Raw genomic sequence first — 16,290 nt, 5'->3', positions numbered from 1 at the left:
AACTGAAAACTTCCAGCTGTCAACTTCTGTTAAAAGGGCTGAAAATTAATAATATGATAGATGCTAACTTGATACATTATTATTCAGTATAAATATCTTAAAAGATCTCTCCTTTATAGATTCAAGAATTGCTTAAAATTGGTCAACTTATCACAGTCCAAACTATAAAAAATCGACTTTGCATTTTAAAGTGTATATAATGTAGTCCTATGTTGTAGAGAAAAAATTGCTAGAGTTCCATGATAGAAGAGTATAAAAAAATCTTAGCTACATGGCATGATTACAATCCTACAGAAATACATAAATTGGAAAATCATGAAATAATTGTACCAAAAAAATTAAACTAAAATATCATTTGTCACAAGGTGGCACTTTGCATTTTTTCCCTAACCACCAAGGATTAGACGTGTGACTTTAAACGAAGACGCGTTTGGTGCTTCAGCGAATCTTGGAAGAACTTAAAACTTCAAGAAGCAGATCTTGTATTCTATTCTGGTCTTGCAAAAAAACTGGTTGACTCTTGAGCAGACTTTCAGAGAAAACTCTTGTCACATAATTCGTCGACGAACTTGAAAGAACATTTTCCAGGTTCAAAGCTTTTGCGTGATTTGCTGGCTTGGCCCTGTCACCTGAAAATTACAATGAACAGAGTGAATTTAGATGTTACTAAATTATGGCAACGATACCATAATCAGATGTCAATTATTTTAAAATTATCTTTAAACATTCGTAAGTATTATTTTTTTCCTCACATAAGGAGTTTTTAAGACTGAAAAGTTCCAACTAATATCAAATTAGAGCAAGCCTACTATGATTAGGATAACCTTATCAATAATTCTAAAATGACAAATTCGAAGATAATTTGTATTTTTCCTAACCATACAAACCTTAGCTATTTACATAGGGTTTACTTTCGGCGTAGCTGAAGTGACGCGCCATTAGATTTTAACGAGGGTTAAAGTACCCCCGCGCTAGTTAGCACGGGGGTAGGGGAGGGGTAGCTAGCTACCCCTCCCCCCTTCACACACTGGTGAGCTGCCTCACTTCACTTAGAGGTAGGACTTGTCTCGGGGGACAGGGCTGGCGGGCAAATATGTGTAAATAGCTAAGGTATGTATGGTTAGGAAAAATTATATTTTCAATTTAAAATAAATTTTTGAATATACTTACCCGGTGAATATATATATAGCTTACGTCTCCGACGGTCGACAGATTCCAAAAACTCGCGAGCGATCGCTATGATGGTTGCCGGGTGTGACCGCCAGCGCCGACTATCGGCCAGATACCGCATATACTTCTCCAGGAGTTCAGTTCTTCTCAGTCCGTAGGGTCTCTATCGGGGAGGAAGGGAGGGCTTTTAATTATATATATTCACCGGGTAAGTATATTAAAAAATTTATTTTAAATTGAAAATATAATTTTCAAATATTAAACTTAGCCGGTGAATATATATATAGCTGATTCACACCCATGGTGGAAGGTAGAGACCAGTATTAAAACAATAAAGGCGTATATGCTCAAGAGTTTTTGACAAATATTAAAAAAACAAACTTAAGTATAGGTACCTGATAAGGAAGCTGACTCTGATGATTACTCTGCCTCATTAGTCCGCTATCCTTACGAAGCCCAGCGATCCTCTCAGGATGCTGAAAGACTCCCAGGAGCTGTTATAATCAGGGTGAACACCCCTACAACAGGACCTCATCAATACCCTTAATCTGGGCGCTCTCAAGAAACAATATTTTGACCACCCGCCAAATCAAAAGATTGCGGAATACTTCTTAGTCTCCACATACAACCCAAAATAAGATTAAAAATTTCAAGAGACGATAAAAGGATAACGGGATTAAGGGAATGTAGTGGTAGAACCTTCACCCACTACTGCACTCGCTGCTACGAATGGTCCCAACGTGTAGCAGTCCTCATAAAGAGTCTGGACATCTTTCAAGTAACATGAAGCGAACACCGACTTGCTCCTCCAAAAGGTCGGGTCCATAATGCTTCTAAGGAATCTATTTTGTTTGAACGCTACTGAAGTTGCTACCGCTCTAATTTCATGAGCCTTAACTTTAAGCAAATTTAGATCCTTCTCACTTAAATGAGAGTGCGCCTATCTAATCAACAGTCTAATAAAATAAGACAACGCATTCTTCGACATAGGCAAAAAGGGCTTTTTAACCGAGAACCATAAAGCCTCTGAATTACCTCGCAGCGGTTTGGTTCTAGTTTAATAAAATTTAAGAGCTCTAACTGGGCACAGAACTCTTTCAACTTCATTCCCAACAATCTCAGATAGACTGGGAAGTTCAAACAATTTAGGCCATGGACGAGACGGAAGTTCATTTTTGGCCAAAAAACCAAGCTGAAGCGAGCATACTAATTTATTAGCGGAGAAGCCGATATTCTTGTTAAAAGCATGTATCTCACTAACTCTTTTCGCAGAAGCCAAGCTCACTAAGAAACGTGTCTTGAGGGTAAGATCCTTCAGGGAGGCTGAATTCAACGGTTCAAACCTGTCTGACATAAGGAACTGAAGGACCACGTCCAAGTTCCAAGCAGGAGTAGAAATATGACGCTCCTTGGAAGTCTCGAAAGACTTAAGAAGGTCTTGAAGATCTTTGTTATTAGACAGATCCAAATTTCTATGCCTAAAAACAGAAGCTAACATGCTTCTGTAGCCTTTAATGGTAGATGCAGAAAGGGAGCGACCATTTCTCAGATAAAGCAGAAAATCTGCAATCTGCACTACAGAGGTACTGGAAGAGGAAATAGAGGAGGACTTGCACCAGTCTCTAAATACCTCCCATTTAGATTGATAAATCCTGATGGTAGAGGATCTTCTAGCCCTCGCGATCCTTCTAGCTGCCTCCTTCGAAAACCCTCGAGCTCTAGAGAGTCTTTCGATAGTCTGAAGGCAGTTAGACGAAGCGCGGGGAGGCTTTGATGAAATCTCTTTATGTGAGGCTGACGCAGGAGATCCATCCGTATCGGTAGATTTCTTGGAATGTCTACTAGCCATAGAAGTACCTCTGTGAACCATTCTCTCGCGGGCCAGAGGGGAGCAACCAATGTCAACCTGGTCCCTTCGTGAGAGGCGAACTTCTGAAGCACCTTGTTTAGGATCTTGAACGGTGGAAAGGCATAGACGTCTAGGTGAGACCAGTCCAGTAGGAAAGCGTCTATACGGGCCGCCTCTGGATCTGGAACAGGAGAGCAATAAGTCGGGAGCCTCTTTGTCAGAGAGGTCGCAAAGAGATCTATGGTGGGTTGAGACAGTCCGCTAAGACGTTCATCTCCCCTTGCACGAATCTCGTCAAAAGAGATGTTTCGAGCTTTTGACCAAGTGAGAAGGTCCCTTGCGGTGACGAAAAGGGAGTGGGAGTGAGTGCCTCCTTGCTTCGAGATGTATGCCAAGGCCGTGGTATTGTCTGCATTCACCTCCACTACTTTGTTTCGAACCACTCTCTCGATTGATTGATTGATTTAAAGTTTTCAGGCCAAACTCTCGAAATTCCTTAACGCTAGATGGACTGCTAAAAGCTCCTTGCAGTTTGTGTGTTATGTGAAGACTCTTTTGGTCTGCGGACCAATGATCCGAGCATTCCAGATTGTCCAGTGTCGCTCCCTAACCCAAATCCGATGCGTCTGAAAACAACACATGGTTTGGTTCTTGATCGCAAGAGAAAGACCTTCCCGAAGTCTGATGTTGCTGTCCCACCAAGCTAAACAGGTCTTGACTGGATCGGAGATTGGAATTGAGATCGTCTCTAAGCCCTTCTCCTTGTTCCAATGGTGGTTTAGGTGAAACTGGAGAGGGCAAAAGTTGAGTCTCCCTAGATAGATAAACTGCTCCAGCGACGAAAGAGTCCCTAGGAGGCTCATCCAAACTCTCACAGAGCAACTGCTTTTCTCTCATAAGTGACGGACTTTGAGCAGAGCTTGCTCCATCCTGGTGGTAGACGAAATGGCCGAAAAACTCTACTCCGTATCTCCATCCCCAAATAAAGAATAGTCTGGGATGGAGTCAGTTGCGACTTCTTTATGTTCACTAAGAGACCTAACTCTTTGGTCAGGTCCAAAGTCCATTTGAGGTCCTACAGACAGCGATGAAGGGACGACGCCCTGAGTAACCAGTCGTCCAAATAAAGGGAGACTCTGATCCCTGACAAATGTAGAAACTTCGCTACATTTCGCATGAGCCTTGTAAAAACAAGAGGAGCAGGGCTGGAGCCGAAGCACAGTGCTCGCAATTGATACACCACCTCCTGCAGGTCGAGAGAGACCATCTTACTGCTGCTAAAACAGATTTGGTGGTCTCCATCGTGAATTTATTTTTTGCAACAAACACGTTGAGAGCACTTACATCTAGCACTGGCCTCCAACCTCCTGTGTTCTTCGGAACCAGGAAGAGACGGTTGTAAAAACCTGGGGATTGAAGATCCAAGACTTTCACCACCGCCCCTTTTCCAACAACAGAGAAACTTGATGATGCAACGCCTGTCTCTTTGTTTCCTCTCGATACCTGGGAGAGGGGTCTATCGGAAATTTCACTAGCGGAGGTCTTCGTACAAAAGGAATTTTGTAACCCTCCTTCAGCGACAAAACAAGACTCCCGGTCTGCACCCCTCTTCTCCCAGGCCTGCCAGAAGTTGGTCAATCTGGCCCCTACCGCTGTCTGAAGCCGTGGGCAGTCAGACTCTGCCACGTGAGGATCTGGATCCTCTCTTCTTACCCTGTTTGCTATCGGAACGAGAATTTCCCCTGCTGGGGGCTCTGCCACGAAAAGACGGAATAAACCTTGTTGCTGGCGTGTCAAACTTGGGTTTGCTGGCATGAGAAGAAGGCAAAACCTTGCGCGCAGTCTTGGCCACCAAATCGTGCTTGTCCTTCAGAGCAAGAGAAGCCACGATATCTTTAATAAGATGTTGAGGGAACAGAGTACAGTAGAAGATAAGGGAGCAAAAAGAAGTTCAGACTTCTGACAGGGAGTAACCCCTACAGAAAGAAAAGAACACAGGGCTTCTCTTTTCTTAAGAACTCCTGCTGTGAACGTAGCCACCAGTTCATTAGATCCATCCCTTATGGCCTTGTCCATGCAAGACATTATTTGAATAGTAACATCATTGTCCGATGAAGAGACCTCCTTACTTAAGGCTCCCAGGGACCAATCCAAAAAATTAAAAACCTCGAAGGCACGGAAAATTCCTTTAAGGAGATGACCCAGCTCTGTGGAAGACCAGCAAATCTACGAACGTCTCATGGCTAGACGACGAGGAGAGTCTACAAGGCTCGAGAAGTCTCCCTGGGCAGAGGCAGGAACTCCCAAGCCGAGAACTTCTCCTGTGTCATACCAGACGCTCGCACGAGAGGCCAATTTAAAAGGGGGAAAGGCAAAGGAAGACTTTCCTAAACTTCTTCTGGTTACTAGCCAGTCTCCCAACAAACGCATGGCTCTCTTAGAAGAGCAAGAGAGAACCAACTTCGTAAACGACGGTGTCGATGAAGTCATGCCTAAAGTAAATTCAGACAGCGGCGAACATGGAGCCGCAATAACAAAATGATCGGGAAAAACATCCCTAAAGATAAGCATAATCTTTTTAAAGTCGAGGGATTGCTGGACAACCCTAGGCTCCTCCCCATCCGATTGAATCCCCAAAGGAACATTAGCTGAAAGGGGATCATCAACTTCTTATCAGAAGGAACATCATCTGACAAAGGTAAAGTCTTGCGACACGGAGAAAACTCAGCATGATGAGGCGGCAAAGCCTGACAGGCTACATCAACTTGCAAAGGAGCCGCAGCAAAAATCGAGGGGACGACGTCACGTCGAGACTGCAAAGACTGATGGTCTAGGCCACGAAGGGACAGAGGAGACTGATGTTGAGAGTCAAAACGAGACTGCGGCGAAAGACGGTTGACGTCACGTCGGGACAAAGGAGTCGGCCGATGAACGTCACGTCGGGGCTGCGGTGACTGCAGCTCAATGTACGATCAGCAGAGGGGTCCAGAGGAGTTACTGCTACGGTTGGCTCCCGGCGAGAAGAGTCCTTCACAGGGACAACGAGGATGACGACCCGAAGAGGAGGCGCCTCTTGACTCCCTTGTAAGGAGAAGGAAGGCCTCGGCGACAAAGAGGAGGGCGAGCCTTACGGCGAAGACAACCTCGTGGCAGGGTATCAGCATCGTCGGTCCTCCGAAGAGGAATCTCTGTTAGTGCACTCCCCCGAGGGAGAGCAACACTCGCAGGAGCGACCGTTGGACCCAGCTTCCCCCTCGAAGGATGTTCGGAGGGGGAACCAGGGCCTTCAGCAGCAACAGTAGCAGCAGGGGTTTGACCCGACCCGTCGGACGCCTCTGTCACAATGTCGTCGTCAATAGCCAGAGGATCTACCTCTGGTATTACCGGCGACTGTTGGACAGCTGCCCTCAACTGGATCAGATCAAACAGGGCTTCCTTGGAGGGCGACCCCTTAAGCCCCAAGGAAGCCCAAAGCTGGAAAAGATCATCATTAGACACAATTTGGTCGTAATCTACAAAATCAATAATATCCTAGCTGCCTCGCTATGGGAGGCAACGCCCTCTCCCACACACCGAGTTTGGGAAACAAAAGAAGGGCCTACGCTACCACTCAGCGGCCTCTCACGAGAGACCGAACGAGTGGGAGCTTTGGAGGAGGTTCAGGCAACGGAAGAAGAGTCCTTGGAGCCTTCCTTCCCCTGGGGGGAAGAACGGTGTCTCTTAGAACTCTTCTTACGCCGCCGCGCAAACCTCTCCCACTGGGAGGTAGGCCACTCCCGACATTCCATACACAGATTATCATTACTACACCGTTGACCTCGACACTGCGGGCAAAGGGTGTGAGGGTCTGTCTCGATCGCCGACATAAAAGTTCCACAGGGGCGATCGGGAAGTCCAGGGCATTTCTGCATGGTGGAAAGCAAAGGTAGAGGCCAACTTCAAACAAACACACACTGGAAGAAAAAGCAAACATATTAAGGCTGTCAATATGCGAGGACAGGACAGAAAAGTCTGTACATCGTCCGAGCCAAAAGTGAAGTGAGGCAGCTCACCGGTGTGTGGAGGGGGGAGGGGTAGCTAGGTACCCCTCCCCTACCCCCGTGCTAACTAGCGCGGGGGTACTTTAACCCTCGTTAAAATCTAATGGCTCGTCACTTCAGCTACGCCGGAAGTAAACCCTATGTAAATAGCGTGGTTTGTATTTCGGTTACGGAACAAATAAATTTTAGACATTCAAGTATTGTATTCAAAATTATTTCCCCATACAAGAGTTTGTAGATTAAAAAGTTCTGACTAATATCACAATCGTAAGGTTAGTGCTTTCAACACCCAAGACATTGAAGCTAAAACTGAAAAAGGTTTGTTCAAGTCTTAGAAGACACTAATGCTGTTTTTGACTTAAATTGATAAATTTATTCTAACTTTGCTTACACAATACTAAGTTTAAATTTGATAAATTCATGAGAATAACACAATTGAAAAGAATACTGTTTAAATTCAAGTCTTACCAAGGGGACTGGTAGGTGAACTCGTGAGACAGCCGAGGCCCAAAAAAGGACCAATTCCTGAATTGAATACACAAATTTTGGATATAAGGCTCCAATAATGGGGCCTGGGAGTCCATTCATCACTCATTTATATAGGTGAAGATTTAAAATAAAGGGCAGCTAGTGGCCAAAAAAGATACTGTATAGCACTAAGTAATACACTGATGGTGCTACTCCTTTACGAGAGATTCAATTACAGTATTTGGATATCCTTTTATTTGGAGTTTCAAATACCAATTATAAAATCCTATTACCTTGCAAAACTCTGGTACATTTGTCCTATTTACCTTTCATCACATTGTTGTTTTCCAATGTCAATTCAGACCCGAGAACAATCTGCTTTACAGAAGCCTCATACACCATTGCTTTGTTGCTGTAAAGGTCACCTAAAATAGGAAAAAAATACATTAAGTTTATCAGATTATGAAAAAACTAATAAAAAATCTATGTATGTAAATAAATGCTATAAACAGACAAATTTACCTAAGTGTTAATATACCATGACAGGAGTAGCCTACACAGTGCAACATGTATAGATCTTTATTGGGTCTTGAAATGATTACCAATTCTGCTGGGTGTTATAGTACACATGATGAATTTAATACTAGTATGGACCTTCATTGGTGTCGCCTATTTTTTGAGATTTAATTTCTATGTGCTAGAATGTTTTATACATTTAGAACTGCATAGCGGATCAGTTAAAAATTTGACACAAATTTTCTTAGCTGGGTACTGAATAGTATTAGGTAATGCCAAATTGATATGAAGTTGGTCCTGTGTCCTATTAAAAGTAGTCACTCGATTATTGTGTTTGTTACCATGGATTACATACCCTATACATACCAAAGTATCATTTAGCTTCAGGGCTATAAAATAAATAATATAAACTTGACATAGGTCTGCAAAAAAAAAAAAAAAAAAAAAAAAAAAAAAACACGAAGAGAAAATCAGTCATACCATAAAAGATTAACCCTAATGGTCTCTATCTGTGATACGTGCCTTTAACATATTGGATGCATATAGAAAGGTATTTTCTCTTCTCTCATCAGCTGTGTCTTCTATTCAAAATGTCTCTCTTATTGGAGGAACCCGAGGGTAGGTCGAATGGTGCTCAAATTCTGAAGATAATTTTCCTTTCAAATTGACAACGTACGCCATTATCTGCAAGAAGATATTCCATTAAGTACACACAATGCAACAGCTACATTATCTAAATTCTTTTCTTAATACTGTACCCACAGATATAACTACTCAAGGCCATACAAATAAAAAAAAAAATAGAATGGAAATATACCCATTTTCATTTATCCAGGAGTCTATTGCACAGCAAAATAAAAATTCTCTACAAAAATATCATTTGAACCCTACCCTGAAACATGATTATCTTCAACTGATTTAAGTTTAAGCTGTTTTCCAATACCAGCTCTCCCCTCAAGAATTTAGATCACATGGCTCACCACAGGGTAATTTAGATATCAAAAGCTAGTCTCCATAAATTGCAATAAATAAAAATTTTAATAAAGTAATTTGTTCTTTTCCTAAGCAAACAAGAGTGCTTTAAAATAGGGGATGCCTTTAGGGTACTCTAACAACTGTTGAATTCATTAAAAAGGTAATTAACGACATGTGGACCTCGTTAACATCGTGTGGTGCTTGCGGGTGAATAGCTCTGCCCACCTGCCAGTCAGACTCAACTTCTGACCTTCAACTCAGGACTGTGAGGGATGGTTGAAGTAGAAAGTTGAAACTTGAAGACTCAGCTTTTTATTGCTAGGAAAAATACTTTTTCAAAATTTCTTTGTTCCTATGCATATACAAACCATTTATCTTTTAAACAAGACATTTGGTCATTGGTGGACAGGAAGTTCCTCCTAGAACTTCACTGGCTGGTTCTTTTTCTTCCCTGGGAGTGTTAGTGTTTGTCTGGTAGAGTATGGGAGAAAAGGAGAGGACTCAAACTCCCTATCAGTCCATCACAAAGAATCCCTTCCCCTAAAGGGGATAGCAGTCTGGGATGATATACCAGGCGTATGATGTTCAATAGGTTGGTATAAAATCAGTCATCCTCCTCCTCAAAAAGGAGGGACGGGGAAGATACTTTGTTAGATTCTAAAGAATGGAACTTGGAAGGAAGCATAGCATACCAGCCTTGTCAGATCTAGAGAGTAATGGTTTGACTGTTTCATGCCCCAGATAGAGGAAGGAGAGATTAAGACCAGACAACCATTCTACTTTAGATCTAAAATTCAAATTTTTGCAATACCACAGAACGATGCTTCCTGTCTCGTGAGGGACCTAGTAACCACACTGGTTACTCCAACAGGAACTACAAAACTAGGGAACAATGTTACAGTGGAAGTTAAGACACTCACTGGGGATTACAACAAAGATGCTGGGTTTACAGCAGGAAGGAACCATGAAACCGGTCACACTTAGGAAGCACTGCACAGGGGGATTACCACTGGGGTCATTAATATCAGGGTCACCAAACTAAAATTACTAGTGTCAACACTGAGCTCACTTGGGTGAAGTAGCCTTAGCTACCCATTCCTTCAAAAGACATTGAGGGCCGACCACCAAGACTTAAGGCTAAGCAGGGTGAGATTGGATTGGGGAGGATCCTGTCAACTCAGCCAAGCAAGAGGATCTCTGTGGACTCTTATTTGTCTCTAGCAGATTTTATTCACTGTGAGCATGGTAGTTATGTCACCAAAGCGCCTTGGGAACGACCCAAGGCATGTAAGGACGAAGGCATATGCCTGCTTCCTGACACAGTACACGTACTTGGTCGTACTCTTGCACGAGACCTTGAACGGGTAGAGCCCTTCATTTCTGCCTGCAGTGCATATGCTCATTCTCTTAAAGAACAAGAGCAGCTGTACCACAAACAGAAGTGTATACTTAAAGATATGAATGTTCCTGGTACTGTACGTACCCAGCGAATGAAGCAAGACCGTACTGGGATTATCTCCCCGAGTAGAACGTACCCAGTACTGTATTCAAAGAAAAGGATTAAAACAGCCGGACGTGGATGCCGAGAAATACTTCTGTACACTTTGGCGGCTGAAGACAAAGCAAGTGTTTCTTCATCCGAATGGCAACTATGCTCACCTCACCAAAAGTTCAAGTGGTCGTTCCTGGTTCGCTTACGTTACAGTGGAATTATTGAAGGACTATATTTTGTATTGGTGAAGGAACGAACCATGGCAAACATTAACAAGGAAATGAATAAATGGGAGGGTTAAGTAAATAAACAATGAAATGGAACCTATCCTTGCCTGATTAATCCTAATCTTGTGTTAATAATATGTATATAATTGTCCAAATTTCTAGTAAAAATATTTTAACTGACAGCCTACAAATAGATTTATATATTTTTTAAAATATTCACTAAAACTCTAATTTCTCACCTAATCGAAAAGGTGGTGGAACCTCAAGATCTTAAAAATATTTAAGCTCAAGTTATCAGAGGTAATTTTATCCCCCTTCTTCAGATCCTAGTATGACTATAGCCAATTTTTTTTAGTGAGGCAGATTTGCACCGACTCGCAGGGGTGCCCTTTTAGCTCGGAGAAGTTTCCTGATAGCAGATTGCTCGGAACTATTCAGACAAAAATAGTTCCGACCAATCAGCTATCAGGACACTTTTCCGAGTTAAATGGACACCCCTACAAGTCGGTGCAAATCTGCCTCACTAAAAAAAATTAACTATACTCAGAAGACATACCATAGTGGAGTTCAATCAATTTCCAAATTTAATGTAAATTCACCTATTCTCAGCAATTGAGGAGCATAAACCATTTTAGAAACAAGTGCTCAGGGAAAAAAAGATACTTCAGACAACGCTGCTCGAGAGAAGACTGTGTACGAGAGAGGTACTGTACTTCTGCCGTCATTACAGTAGTCTGTAGGCGTTTCACTAACTTTGGCATTGAAAATAGTTTTTCCCATTATTTTTGTTGTTGTTTTGTTGATTTTCTCTTAACATTTTTAAACCTTTGGTTTTTATTTTAATCCACCAAAAACTCGGATTCCCTCCTGGGGAACCTGATTGAAGGTGATCCTCAGAACACGATAGTTTCCCAGAATATAATAATAACGCAATAACACTAACAGAAAATGGGATTTTTCATGCAAAAAAGGCTGGTTGTAGTCCACTGAAATGTTACCAAAATAATAGCGCAGCCAAACCGCAGACATAAGATAGGACGCATGGAAAAATAAAGTGGTGGGCATCACTAATATGGAGAGTGGCAAGTACGGATGCTGCAATATGAGTCAGGTTAGGTTGAAGTACCTTAGAGTAGTTCATATCCCTTTAATTTCCTCTCAAGTCATGTCCAATGGCTACGAACAACCAGTCGCCAAAAAACCATATAGGCTACAAAAGGTGTAGTTTGTAGCGCTACGGCCAAGCGTCCTAATTTGCTTATTATCGCTCCGACTGTTATCTTGTATAGAATAAAAACGTTTGGAAATGGTCTACGGATCTTAAATATGTGCTTAAACGCACAGTTTTGTTTTTTACCGAAAACCCTAAATTACCAGAAAATTTGTGGCTCGAGTTCTTACTCCGGCCACGAATCTTCTCGCTCCCGTAGTAGGTAAGGGGGGGGGGAACCCCCCTGGGTAAGGATACATCTTTTAGCATAGGTTAGGTGGGTTTTTTAAGTTAGCTTCTCCCGCCAAAATCGTTTTTAAGACCAACGGCCACAGTTCAGAATATTCCAGTTTTCTACGAACTCGATTTTAGAATGACGGCCCACAGTCCACCCCACTTTATAATATTCCCATTTTCACCCCACTTTATAATATTCCCATTTTCTATGAATGAAAACGGATCTGGCCGTCACCCTACAAAGGCTCCTATAAAAGTATTGAAACTCTGCTTTACTTTGCCACTAACAGAGACCAGTCAGCAAATACATATTCATACCTGTATTTAAAAGTCAATAATTTTTCCCACAATTGGGCAGTCGTAATGGTTGTACTAATTAGTTGAGAAGAGCATGAGTTGGACAAAAATACTTGCTTAGCCCAGTCAAAGTAATGTTGATACTCAAGTTACGATTTCAAGAATACCCTTACTCCCAAAGAAGTCTTTAACCATAGACAGCAGCATCAAAAAATCAACCCCATATAATTTTGACAATACAATTTATGGGGCACAGAATACACCTGCTTCTTCTAACCTGATTTATTACTGTAACTTTCGGCCTGAAATACACTGTAGAATGTGTCTTTAGGCCTGACAGGAAAATAGCTAGCGTTATATATATCAATAATTCTACACAACCATAAATACAACCTAAGGTTATAAACCTTCATATTCCATACTAAATAATCACGAGGTTATAACTAAGAATTTCACGAAGAAAATTACAACCCTCGAGGTATGAATCAACAAAGAATCTTCTCATTTCTTCTAAACTCGAAAACATTGTGCAAAATATGAATCATAATACAGAAATTTGATGTGCACATACCATTGTATTCGGTCTTAAATAAATAGCAATGAACCCTAATCATCAGCCGAAAATATATATAAAAATTGTCTACCATGATGACCGCCATTGGCCAGGACAAAACACTGTACTCTGACACAGAATAATTGTGCGATTTATAAGTAATTTACAGCAATTATGTCACATTTTGAGTGTAATAAATGAACAGTAGCAATGATATTCATTAACAGAACTGACGAAATAACTGAACTTACATGGAAATATGTATAACTATGGAAAATGGCACAAGTGTACAACAGACCACTCTACAATGGACAACAAACAAATGACAACAGAAACTTGCTGAACTTCTGAACCCAGCTGACTGGAGTGATTTCTGCCAGATGTATAACAATAACATTATTCTTTTATTCCTTATCTTAATATGTATAACTTTTAATATACCCAATTCAGTTAATTTTGTTACTTATCTATTTTATATTAAAATAAGCATAAACATTTCTCTCTGCATTAGGTTTAAAACGTGATAATTAAGTAAAAGTGGTCAAGAGTACTAGGAACTTGTGGCAGCTTTTTAAAAGTTGAATTTTCCGGTGAATAATAAAGTTTTATTCAAATTTTCAAAGAAACTACGGAATTCATTATAAATTTTATATGTAATTTGGATAAATGAATAATTAGACACAATTTTCACAGAATATTAAGAGTAACAGCGCCTAAAATAGACATATACATATCGATTTAAAATATCTTTTAGCAAAACTATACGTCGACATATTTTTCAATAAAGAATATATTGTCTTAAGATTATAATTACTATTAACAAATAATATTATTGATAGATATAAAGTGAATATAAACAAAACTCTTTTTCTATTAAACAATATAAGATATAACTTGATATATTACATAAAATTAAGAAATCTTGAAGGGTTTTTTGTAAACAAGATTTGGTAATGCAAAAAGGTGTGCCATTTAAAATGGAATATTTTAAAACCACGAAACGAGATATTGAAATAAATAAAGGCTTCTGAATAAAACAATAACTTTATTTCATGAATAAATTGTTTAATGATAATTATAATAAGCAGATAGCTATTCGGAAAAGGCCTTAAATCGTAGATGACAGAAAAGGGGGCGTGTCCCATCCAGTGACTGACAGCCATAGAGAAGCTGCCACATACGTAAACGTTACATTCAATTGTTTCTTTGCTTTTAAACCTTCATTTATGCATAAAACTATTCATATATATTACGTTGCTCTTCTATATCCTAAAATGTATTAAAAGTAGGACAATATGGAATAATATCTATTCGGGAAAATGGAACTAGGGAGAGTAGAGACATCTGGTAACAAAGGAAAGATAACTAGATTATCATAAGAGAAGTATTAACTGAAAACTTTAAATGTAAACAATGAAGGAAATCGAAAAATCTAACCAAATTGTGAATATTTTTATAGTTTGAATGTATCAAAAGAAAGAAGATAAATCTATATATAATTTCCAAATAACAGTAGTTGCTAATATTAGCTAAAAATTATAAAAATAATCTAGTTAAAAATCCTTACTAGCAACGTAGTTAGGAAGTTTATCTTAGAATAAAACTATTGTTATAATTTCAATCAAAACCTTGAAAAATAAAAAACTTCTTCAAAGTCGTGATAATTTATATATATAACTTAAAAAACAAAATTTAATTGAATTTATTACACTATTTAGCTAGAAAATAATGACTTTTGATAGGGTTTTGGGTAAATAATGTTGGTAAAAGAAAAGAGCGGACAATACAAATAGAGGTTTTCGAAGCTGTGGAATGCAGACAGAATAAATACAAGAAATTTATTAAAAAAAGGCTATATTTCTATTATTTCAATCAATGAAAGCTAGGAAATATAATTATTTATTCGAGAAAGCCATAAACTACGGCTGGTAATATAAGGGGCATGGCCTCTCTAATGGAGAAGACAACACCTATTTTAAATGCCAAATGTAGAATTACTGATTTACTATTGTTATCATCATTACTAGCTAAGCCACAACCTTAATTGAGAAATGATGCTATAACCCCAAGGGCTCCAACAGGGAAAATAGCCCTATGAGGAAAGGAAATAAGGAAACGGATAGAATAGTGTGCTCGAGTATACTTGTATATCCGAGTTTGTTTTATTTTATGTCTCTCATTTCTTTTAATTTCGATATTCTGTCTGTTTTAATGACTAAATTGGTAAGAAATGGAATCTTAAAATAATATTTTAAAAGAATAATGATAACTATTTTTCTTTTTCCTCCATTATACCTACGTTAAATGGTCGGTTGCCTGATGCGAACTCTTCCACTAAACCTCTTCTCTCCATATTATCCTTCACCTTATCTCGACATCTAATTCTCTGCCTCCCTCTCAACCTTCTCCCCTCTTCACTCCCTCCTCACCATCCATCTTCACCACTACCCACACCAGTATCTGGACAAAATCCTACAGGACATAATTCCCACAGACAAATTCCCACAAGATACAATACCACAGGGCATAATCCCACAATGGGAAAAGTAGACAATATCATACGGTATGGCAAGGTAATGTTTTTAGTATTTTATTTATTTATAATTTAACAGTTCCTATCAATGAGTCACTTCATGTTGACGTGATATGCTCAACCTATCTGCTCTTTACATAATTTATTCCAGTTATTTTATCCTTATTTGATGACTAGAACATTATTATTATTATTATTATTATTATTATTATTATTATTATTATTATTATTATTATTATTATTATTATTATTATTATTATTATTATTATTATTATTATTATTATTATTATTATTATTATTATTATTCACTCTTTTCATGATCTTGCACTACAAAAAGTCGAACTATTCTTCCTGCCAGTTCATGGGCTGCCAACGATGTCTTGCACAACCTTAGACAGGAAGTCCTTGGGAAGAGTGTCTGGAAGTAAGTCTAAAGTTCTATGTATTCCCAAAGAATGCGTTTCAGAGGGTGTCTGTCCAATCAAATCCTGGGCGTTGAGTGTTGCTTCCTTGATGTGCTCTAGGTTCACATTGTCTTTGACAACTTTTATAGAGGCTGGATTGGGATCACGATTGTGTATTGCTCCAACATCAAGATTGTCTATACTTATGGAAGTTTTCAGACTACCTTTGCAATGGTCATTGCGAATACAAATGCGAGACTTCCTTGGTATTCTTCTTGGTATAAATCTTCGGTCCACCCTCGTCACTGGCAGTGACCTC

At 39.7% G+C, this 16,290-nt stretch overlaps 1 long non-coding RNA gene across 2 annotated transcripts in view; it reads right to left on the bottom strand.

Moving 5' to 3' along the window:
- Positions 1-212: 212 nt before the first annotated feature.
- The window catches only part of LOC137657865 (uncharacterized), a 29,219-nt gene continuing 13,141 nt past the window's right edge, over positions 213-16,290 (bottom strand). Inside the window, exons 1-4 of one of the 2 annotated variants that reach the window (XR_011047224.1) lie at positions 13,286-13,368; positions 8,566-8,727; positions 7,854-7,952; positions 213-629 (exon numbers count right to left, since the gene is read on the bottom strand). This is a non-coding gene — a long non-coding RNA (uncharacterized lncRNA). Of the gene's footprint in view, positions 630-7,853; positions 7,953-8,565; positions 8,728-13,285; positions 13,369-16,290 lie in introns of those variants that run through there. The other variant, XR_011047225.1, reaches the window with a different exon arrangement.

Source organism: Palaemon carinicauda, chromosome 18 (assembly GCF_036898095.1).
Source record: "Palaemon carinicauda isolate YSFRI2023 chromosome 18, ASM3689809v2, whole genome shotgun sequence".
Classification (NCBI taxonomy): Eukaryota; Metazoa; Arthropoda; class Malacostraca; order Decapoda; family Palaemonidae; genus Palaemon; species Palaemon carinicauda.
Note: the sequence above shows the minus strand (reverse complement) of the source record. Positions and strands in the feature narration are given on the sequence as shown.